The following is a 7766-nucleotide window of genomic DNA, read 5'->3' as shown; positions in this document are numbered from 1 at the left end:
GGGGGGGGGGGGGGCAGTACAAGTATAGAAAGTTCCTTGATGTAAAAACAACAGCGGTTATCGCTGTGAAGTTGGGGGTTTGTTGGTTTTCTTGTTATTATTGTTGTTGAAATGTGGGCTCATGTAGCCCAGGCTAGCCTTGAACTCCTTCTGCTGCCTCTGCCTCCCAAGTTCATTTTAGTGATAGAACCCGGGGTCCTATGTATCTAGACAAGTGCTCCACACTGAGCTATATCTCGGCCCTGACTGTGAAGTGACCACCTTAAGTCCCTGTGCTTCATTCTAGTGAGTATATGTCATTTTTTAATTGTTAAAATACTTCAGTTTGCAAAATATGCCACTGGACCTTGGAAACGATTCAGTGGGTCAAGATGCTAGCAGCTTGGCCTGACAGTCTGACTTCCAAGTTGTTCTCTGATCTCTACACATGCACCATGATGCAAAGGCATATCCATGCATACACACACACACAATATACAAATTAAAAAATACACGTATTTTTTAGAATCCATAAACAAGGCCCCTTTCACCTCAAAAATTGGATGTAGAGGAACATTAATTCAGAATATGGCTGTTCTGTCTGGCAAAAGATCATCCCTGTGTGTGATCTGGCTGGCAAGATCATGTGCAAAGATTTGTGTGATCTAGGTAAAATACAAACACACCTTTAACCCAGGAGACAGAAGCAAATAGATCCGAGTTCAGGGCCAGCCTGGTATAGAGCAAGTTTCAGGTAAATAAAAGCTTAGATCCAGGCATAGTGGTACACACCACTTTAATCCCAAACAATGATGGTAAAGATAGTTTGTAGAAGGAAGTTTGAAAGTGATGTCTAATTGAGTGGTAGAAAGAGTGATGAATCAGAGAAAGACTTGACAGAAAGTATATAACCAACTCTCACAAGAAGAGAGAGGAAAGAGACGATTCTTAAGGGTCAATGAGAGAGAAACAGAGAGGCAGTTTTACCCAGACAGTAATAAAGAGACAGGTTACAGAAAAAGAACTCAGGTGAAGACTGAATGAGCCAGAGAATGAGAAGGAGCCAGGAAATTGGAGCAGATCGCTGTAGATACTTTGGAGCCAAGCAGAGCAATTCAGAGGCTGAGAGAGAAGCCAGATTGAATAAGTCAGCTGGGAGAGAAGTTTGAGCCAGAACAGCTGAGTTGAACCAGCCAGCTCAGAGCTCTTGTTCTTAGAGGAACAAGAAAGGGTGAGTTATTCAGCAGTGTAAGTCTCAGAGGCTGAAAATATTTTAGGCCTAGGTTAGATGGTACAGAGGCTAGAAGCTTCCTGGACTAGGCCTAGGTTAGCAGTAAGCCTCCAAGACAACAATTACCTCAGGAAAATAAAAGTTCCTTTTACAATTGAACCTTTTAGTTTAACTTTGTGTGCCAGAGATAGAGACAGAGATGTTCCCATGTGTGTGACTGCATGGATACATGTGCTATGTGACCCATGGGGAGTTTAGAGTCCAACCTCTGGGTGGGTTATGGGAATTGAACTGAGGTGGTCACGTGTCTCGAGATGAGCCCTATCATTGGACCTAAAGTTTTAGGATCTTTTCTTGTTTTGTTTGGTTTTGTTTGGTTTTGTTTGGTTTGGTTTGGTTTGGTTTGGTTTGGTTTGGTTTGGTTTGGTTTGGTTTGGTTTGGTTTGGTTTTGAGAATGGGTTTCTCTGTGTTGCTCTGGCTGTCCTGGAACTCACTCTGTAGACCAGGCTGGCCTCAAACTCAGAGAGATCCACCTGCCTCTGCCTCCTGAGTGCTGGGATTAAAGTTGTGCCCCACCACCACCCAGTGAGTTTTAAGATCTTAATAACGGGAGAAAGAATCCTGTTTATTTATTTGAGAAAGAAGTTCTGTAGAGCTGACTGGCCCGGAACTCATTGTGTAGACGAGGCTGGCCTCAAACATGCAGAGATCTATCTGTCTCTGGCTCCCAAGTGCTAGGCATTAAGGCACGAGCAACCACACCCAACAAAAAGAGCATTTACTGGGTGTTGATTGTGTAGCAAGCACCAAGCCCAATTCTCTCGCATACTTTAACCTAATGTGATGTGACTGTGGGCTGCCAAAACTGACAGGAGCTAGAGTAGCCAAGAGACAAGCCTGTGGGCATGCCTGGGAGAAACTTTCAAGATTAGGTTAATGAGGTGTGGCTAATGCCATTCCATGGGCTCTAGTGGTGCATGCATAAAGAGAGAGCCAGCTGAGTACCAGCATCTGTCTCCATCTGCTTATGGGCTGCAGATGCCTGTGGCCTGCCACCTCAAGCCCTTGCTGCCAGGACTTCTCTGCCATGATAGACAGTATGTGCCCTTCCTTAAATTGTTTTTTATCAGTTCTTTTATCACAGCAGTAAGAGGAATAACTAAGATAACCTAACTTTACCTATTCAATGGGATTAAAATTGTTTTGTAATGGATAAAGTAGACCTTAAAGAACCCTATGCCTTGCAGTGGGAATACATGTCTTTCAGTGAAGAACATTACCTGCTGTCCGGCAGTAGTAGCACACACCTTTAATCAGCACTCGGGAGGCAGAGGCAGGCAGATCTCTGAGCTCCAAGCCAGCCTGGTCTACTGAGCGAGTTCCAAAACAAGATTACTTCTGAGAGATCTGGGCTCAATTTTTATTTTTCTAATTTGTGAGAAAGAATTCCACTCTGTAGCCATCGTTTGCCTGGGACCCACTATGTGCTGGGATTAAAGGCATTCACCACCACATCCAGCTCAATGTCCTCATTTGTATCTTGTAAGGTTAACAGTGTGCCTCGTTTAAGGCGTTGGCATTAGGAAGCCAATGGAAGACACGGGGAGGGCACTTCACACAGGGGCTAGTGCATCGTGGGTACTCAGCAAGTAGCAGACATAATAATTATAACCAGCGTCATAATTATTCTCAGCGTGATTTCTTCTATCATCAGCAGATGGGGGTCACACTGATCAGGGCATCAACCTGCATCTAAAGACCTACAGGCAGCTTTCCTATTTGTTTTTCTTGCTTGCGGGAGGTGATGGTATTGGCAAGGAAGCACTCTGCCAGTGTACTGCTTCCTGCCCTAATTATTTGTATTAAATTGTTTTTCTTGTTTGTGTTTACCTGTATGAACACACGTGCAGAGGTCAGAGAATGGCTTGCAGGAATCAGTTCTCTTCCTCCAGCATGTGGGTTCTCGAGACTGAACTCAAGTCACTAGGCTTGGCAGTGAGCGTCTTTACCTGCTGAGCCATCTGGCTGGCAATGGCCACAAGCATTTCAATTGAGTTATGCAATCGAGGCCAGCTCTAGGTTAGGCCAAGTTCTGTCTGTGAGGAGTCACATGATCCAAAGTTATGTGTGTGCAGCCAAAAAAATGTCTCCTTGAGAACAATGGTCAGAATAATGAGGTCTTTGCATTAATGGGAGACCTAGACAAGGGTTCCATTTATGTCTATTCCAGGCACAGCAGTCCCTCTGGCACCTAAGGGACACAGAACACTCAGCTCCGCTGAATAGGTCACCCCAAAATTACCTACATCCACTTTAAAGCTGCTAATATATGCAGCCAACTCACATAGGACACAGAGCAGGGTCTATCTCCCAGAGGAGGAGCCAGAGGTTGGCTGGCCTCGGACCCATCAGAGAAAACCTCAAATTTCACAAGCCAGAATGAGCCTGGAGACCTTCTTAAAGATTTAGGAATGGCAACCACAATCATGAATGTTAGTGGGAAAGAAGAAAAGGTCAGAGACCCAACTGATTGACCATCGCTCTCAAAATCCACGATGGACAGAGCCCAGTGCCAGCCCTAGAGGGAAGTACACAATGGCTTCTGCTCCCAGAAAGCTTCTAGGTTTGAGGTATAGCTCAGTGGTACAGTACTTGCCCAGGGGAAAAAAGAGCTTCTATACTAGACACTAGAAATGCACTGTCTCATCCTGATAAATGGGCTGGCCTTGGCTTTACATTCATTATGTTTTAATCTTAAAAAAATAAAGCAGGTAGTATCATCCAAGTCTGAAGCAACAGTGGTCTCTGTAACCAAGTATAAATCAGTTCAGTTAGAGTCAAAATCTTCTTAGCTGCATGACTTAAGAAAAGTTTTGTGCAGGGCTGGAGAGATGGCTCAGTGGTTAAAAGCACTAGCTGCTCTTCCAGAGGACCCAAGTTCAAGTTCCAGCACCCACATGGCAGCTCACAACTGTCTGTAATGCCAGTTCCAGAGGTCTGACACACCCTCACACAGGCAAAACACCAATGCACATAAACTAAAAATAAACAAGTTATTTAAATAATAAAAGCAATCTTATTATCCTAGGCTGTCTTTTACCATGAACATTTATTCATGTGCTAATGTATAGTTGTGTCTTTTTTCTTTTCCTTTGTTCTTTTTGGTTTGTTTATTTGTTTATTTTTAATTTATTGAATTTTACTTTATGTGCATTAGTTGGCATGAGGGTATCAGATCCCTTGGAACTGAAGTTATAAACAGTTGTGAGCTGTCATGTGGTTGCTGGGAATCAAACCCCAGTCCTCTGGAAAAATAGACCACGCTCTTAACCACTGAGCCATCTCTCCAGCCCCTGTTCATTTGTTTTTTGATCCAGGGTCTTACTGATAGTCCAGGGTGACCTAAAACCCATAGCAATCCTCCTACCTCCTGAGTGCTTAGCATTAAAAGCATGTGTCACCACACCCAGCCTTTTACTTTTTCTCCTTTTTGTTGTCTTAATTAAAAAAAAAAAAAGTTTTATTTTTATTTGTGCCTTTCTGTACGGACCTATGCCACAGCGTGCTGGTGCTCACAAAGGCCAGAGAGGGTGTCAAATCTCTTGGAGCTGAATTCACAGGCACTTGTAAGCCACCCCAATGTGGGTACAGGGAATGGAACTCAGGTTAGCCACTAAGCCATTTCACCAGCTCCTCCCACCCTTATGCCTTTACACTTTATTTGCAAAAGGTAATAAATAAAATGGCTGTACCTTTCAACTAGAAGAAACTCTAATAAAGTGAGTCAAACTTTTAAAGGAGATCTACTTGAGAGCAAAGATTTCTATTTCATAGGAAAGGGACTCTCATCACACAGGCCTCCCTAATGCAATGGCATGTCTTTTTTTTTTTTTTTTAATTCCTCTAGACACTATCATTAAGAATTTCAGAAGCATATCAACTCTATATTTTTTGAAAGTCTCAAACATGAGTACACTGTATTTTTATCATTCCCATCCCTCCAATTCTTCTCATGCCCTTTTCCACTATATCCCCTTCTCAAATTCATGTCCTCTTCTTCTATAATTATTTTTGTTTATACATATACACACATGCCTCCCCCTGTCCCCCTAAGTCCAATAGTTGTTACCCAAAATGTACACGGGTATACGACTGACCACTTAGGCTTGACTGAGTTATCTGGGGGCTCATCCCTAAAGAAAACTGACTCTCTCTCTCCTTCAGTAGCCCTTACTGCTCTTTGATGTGGGTAAGACCTTTTGAACCTTTCTCCCATCCATGTCGGCATGTCAACCTAGTGCTCTTGTACAGGCAACCATATTGCTGAGAGTTCATGGCAGCAACACTCCTATCATGTCCAGAAGACTCTATCTCATAGCAATTCCCTCGGTCCTCTGGCTCCCACAATCTTTCCAACCCCTGTTTATCTACCTTCCCTTAGTCCTGGGTATAAGGGCTATGTTATAGGTGTCCAATTTGAGACTGGGCACACCAATGTCACACTCATTTTCTGCTCCTTGACCAGCTGTGGCTCTGTGAAATAGCCCCTTTGATGAGCAATAAGAGCTGTACTTAGAAAGCACACAAATTTAGATTTAACATCTTTTTTGTTTTACTTTGTTTTTCAAAACAGGGTTGTTCTGTGTGTAGCCCTGACTGCCCTGTCATAGAACTCACTCTGTAGGCCAGGCAAGCTTCAAACTCACAGAGATCCACCTGCCTCTGCCTCCTGAGTGCTGGAATTAAAGGCATGTATCACCATGTCCAGTTTCTTTTTCCTTTCTTAAGACAGGGTCTCATTGTGTTGCCCAGGATGTCCCTGAATGCCTGGGCTCAGCAGATCCTCTTGTTTAAGTCTTTTGAGTACTTGGGATTACAAGTTTGTTCCACGCTAGTCATCTTTATATACACATATATCTTTTAAAAAACAGAATCTCAGCCAGGCATGGTGGTCCAGGCCTTTAGTCCCAGCACTGGGGAGCAGAGGCAGCTAGATCTCTGTGAATTCCAGGACAGCCAGGGCTACACAGACAAACCTTGCCTCAACAAACAAACAAACAATAATCATCATCATCATCATCATCATCATCATCATCATCATCATCATCATCTCTGTATGGCACTTTCCCACTTTGAATAAAGACTTACTTTAAGATTAACTACTGTCACTGTCAGTATAGTCAGCCAAATTAGGAAAGGAAAGAAAGAGAAGGGCATTTTCCTGGTAGGTATCCCTCTCTCTTCTCAGGGCCCAAGCTAATCCTGGCACGAGATCTGCACACACAATGGGCCTCTCTAAGCAGCAGACAGAGGCGTGTTGGCTGCCAGCTTGCACCCGGGCTCTGGGCACAAGCATATCTCTGTGGCTGAGAACAGGCTCAGAAGATTTGTCACATCCCTGACTTAGCAGAAAAAAGTTCTAGACGGCAGGCTGGGGTGGCTGAGGCCCAGCCGAGCCCCCAGCTCAGGCCAGGAGAGGAAGGCTACAGGAAACCCCCGGAGTTCACTGGTGACACCCGTTCTTCCAGGACATCCTCAGAGGATTCTCTATCCACTAAGCTGCCTTGCCAAGCTCACATCCAAATGACAGGCGTGCCTTCCATGGCTCTTCCAGGCAGCCTTGGGAGTAGGTTGGGGATGTAGAAGTCCAGAACAATGGAGCCAGTGATTGGGCTCTCAGGGAACCTAGACCCCAGAAAGCACCTAAGAGCCCTGGTTCAAATTGGGGAAATTGAGTGCATTTAACCATATATACTCAGGAACAAGCACGACCCAGCATCCTTCTGTGCCCTAGGCTTTCCAAATCCCTCCTGGAAGCCCAGTTCCTCACCCAATACGCCTCCTGCCATTTCAGCCTATGGTGCTGCCTTAGGAGGACTGCCCCTTTCCATGATGCCATCGGCCAGGAGACCAGAAAAAAAAGAGACCAGAGAGCTGGGAATAGAGCTCTGGTAGATAACTGCCTAGCACGTGTGAGCCTTTAAGTTCAGTTCCAGCACTCCATCACCACAGCAACATCACAACAGGGAGCCAGAGAGAGGAAAGGGGAGAATAGGAATTCCAGTAAGAAAAACTGTAAAGCAGAACACAGTGATTAAGATATATAATCCTAGCCAGGCATTGATGCATGCCTTTAATCCCAGCACTCAGGAGGCATGAGGCAGGTGGACCTCTAAGTTCAAGGCCAGTCTGGTCTATAATGTGAGTTCTAGGACAGCCAGAGCTACCCAGAGAAACACCGTCTTGGAAAAAATAAAAAAAGACATATAATCCTGATAGTCCAGAGGTCGGGGCAAGAGGATTGTAAATTCAAAACCAGCCTGGGCTAAACAGTAAGACTGTACCCCCAAAAAGCTTAAAAAGAACCAGATGTAATTATGTACTCCATTAATCTTAGCACCTGGGAGGCAGAAGCAGGCATATGTCTGTGAGTTCAGGACCGGCCTGGTCTACACAGTGAGACCCTGTCAAAAAAATAAATAGATAGACAGACAGATAGATAAGCAAGTAGATAGATAGATAGATAGATAGATAGATAGATAGATAGATAGATAG

At 44.3% G+C, this 7766-nt stretch overlaps 1 protein-coding gene across 1 annotated transcript in view; it reads right to left on the bottom strand.

Annotated features, from left to right (window-relative positions):
- Positions 1-7766, bottom strand: part of Snta1 (syntrophin alpha 1) — a 21310-nt gene that overhangs the window by 5305 nt on the left and 8239 nt on the right. The window lies entirely within an intron of this gene.

The sequence above is a fragment of the Psammomys obesus genome, unplaced genomic scaffold (assembly GCF_907164565.1).
Source record: "Psammomys obesus unplaced genomic scaffold, mPsaObe1.curated_primary_1811, whole genome shotgun sequence".
In the NCBI taxonomy this organism is placed as follows: Eukaryota; Metazoa; Chordata; class Mammalia; order Rodentia; family Muridae; genus Psammomys; species Psammomys obesus.
This window is presented reverse-complemented; position numbering and strand designations above follow the sequence as displayed.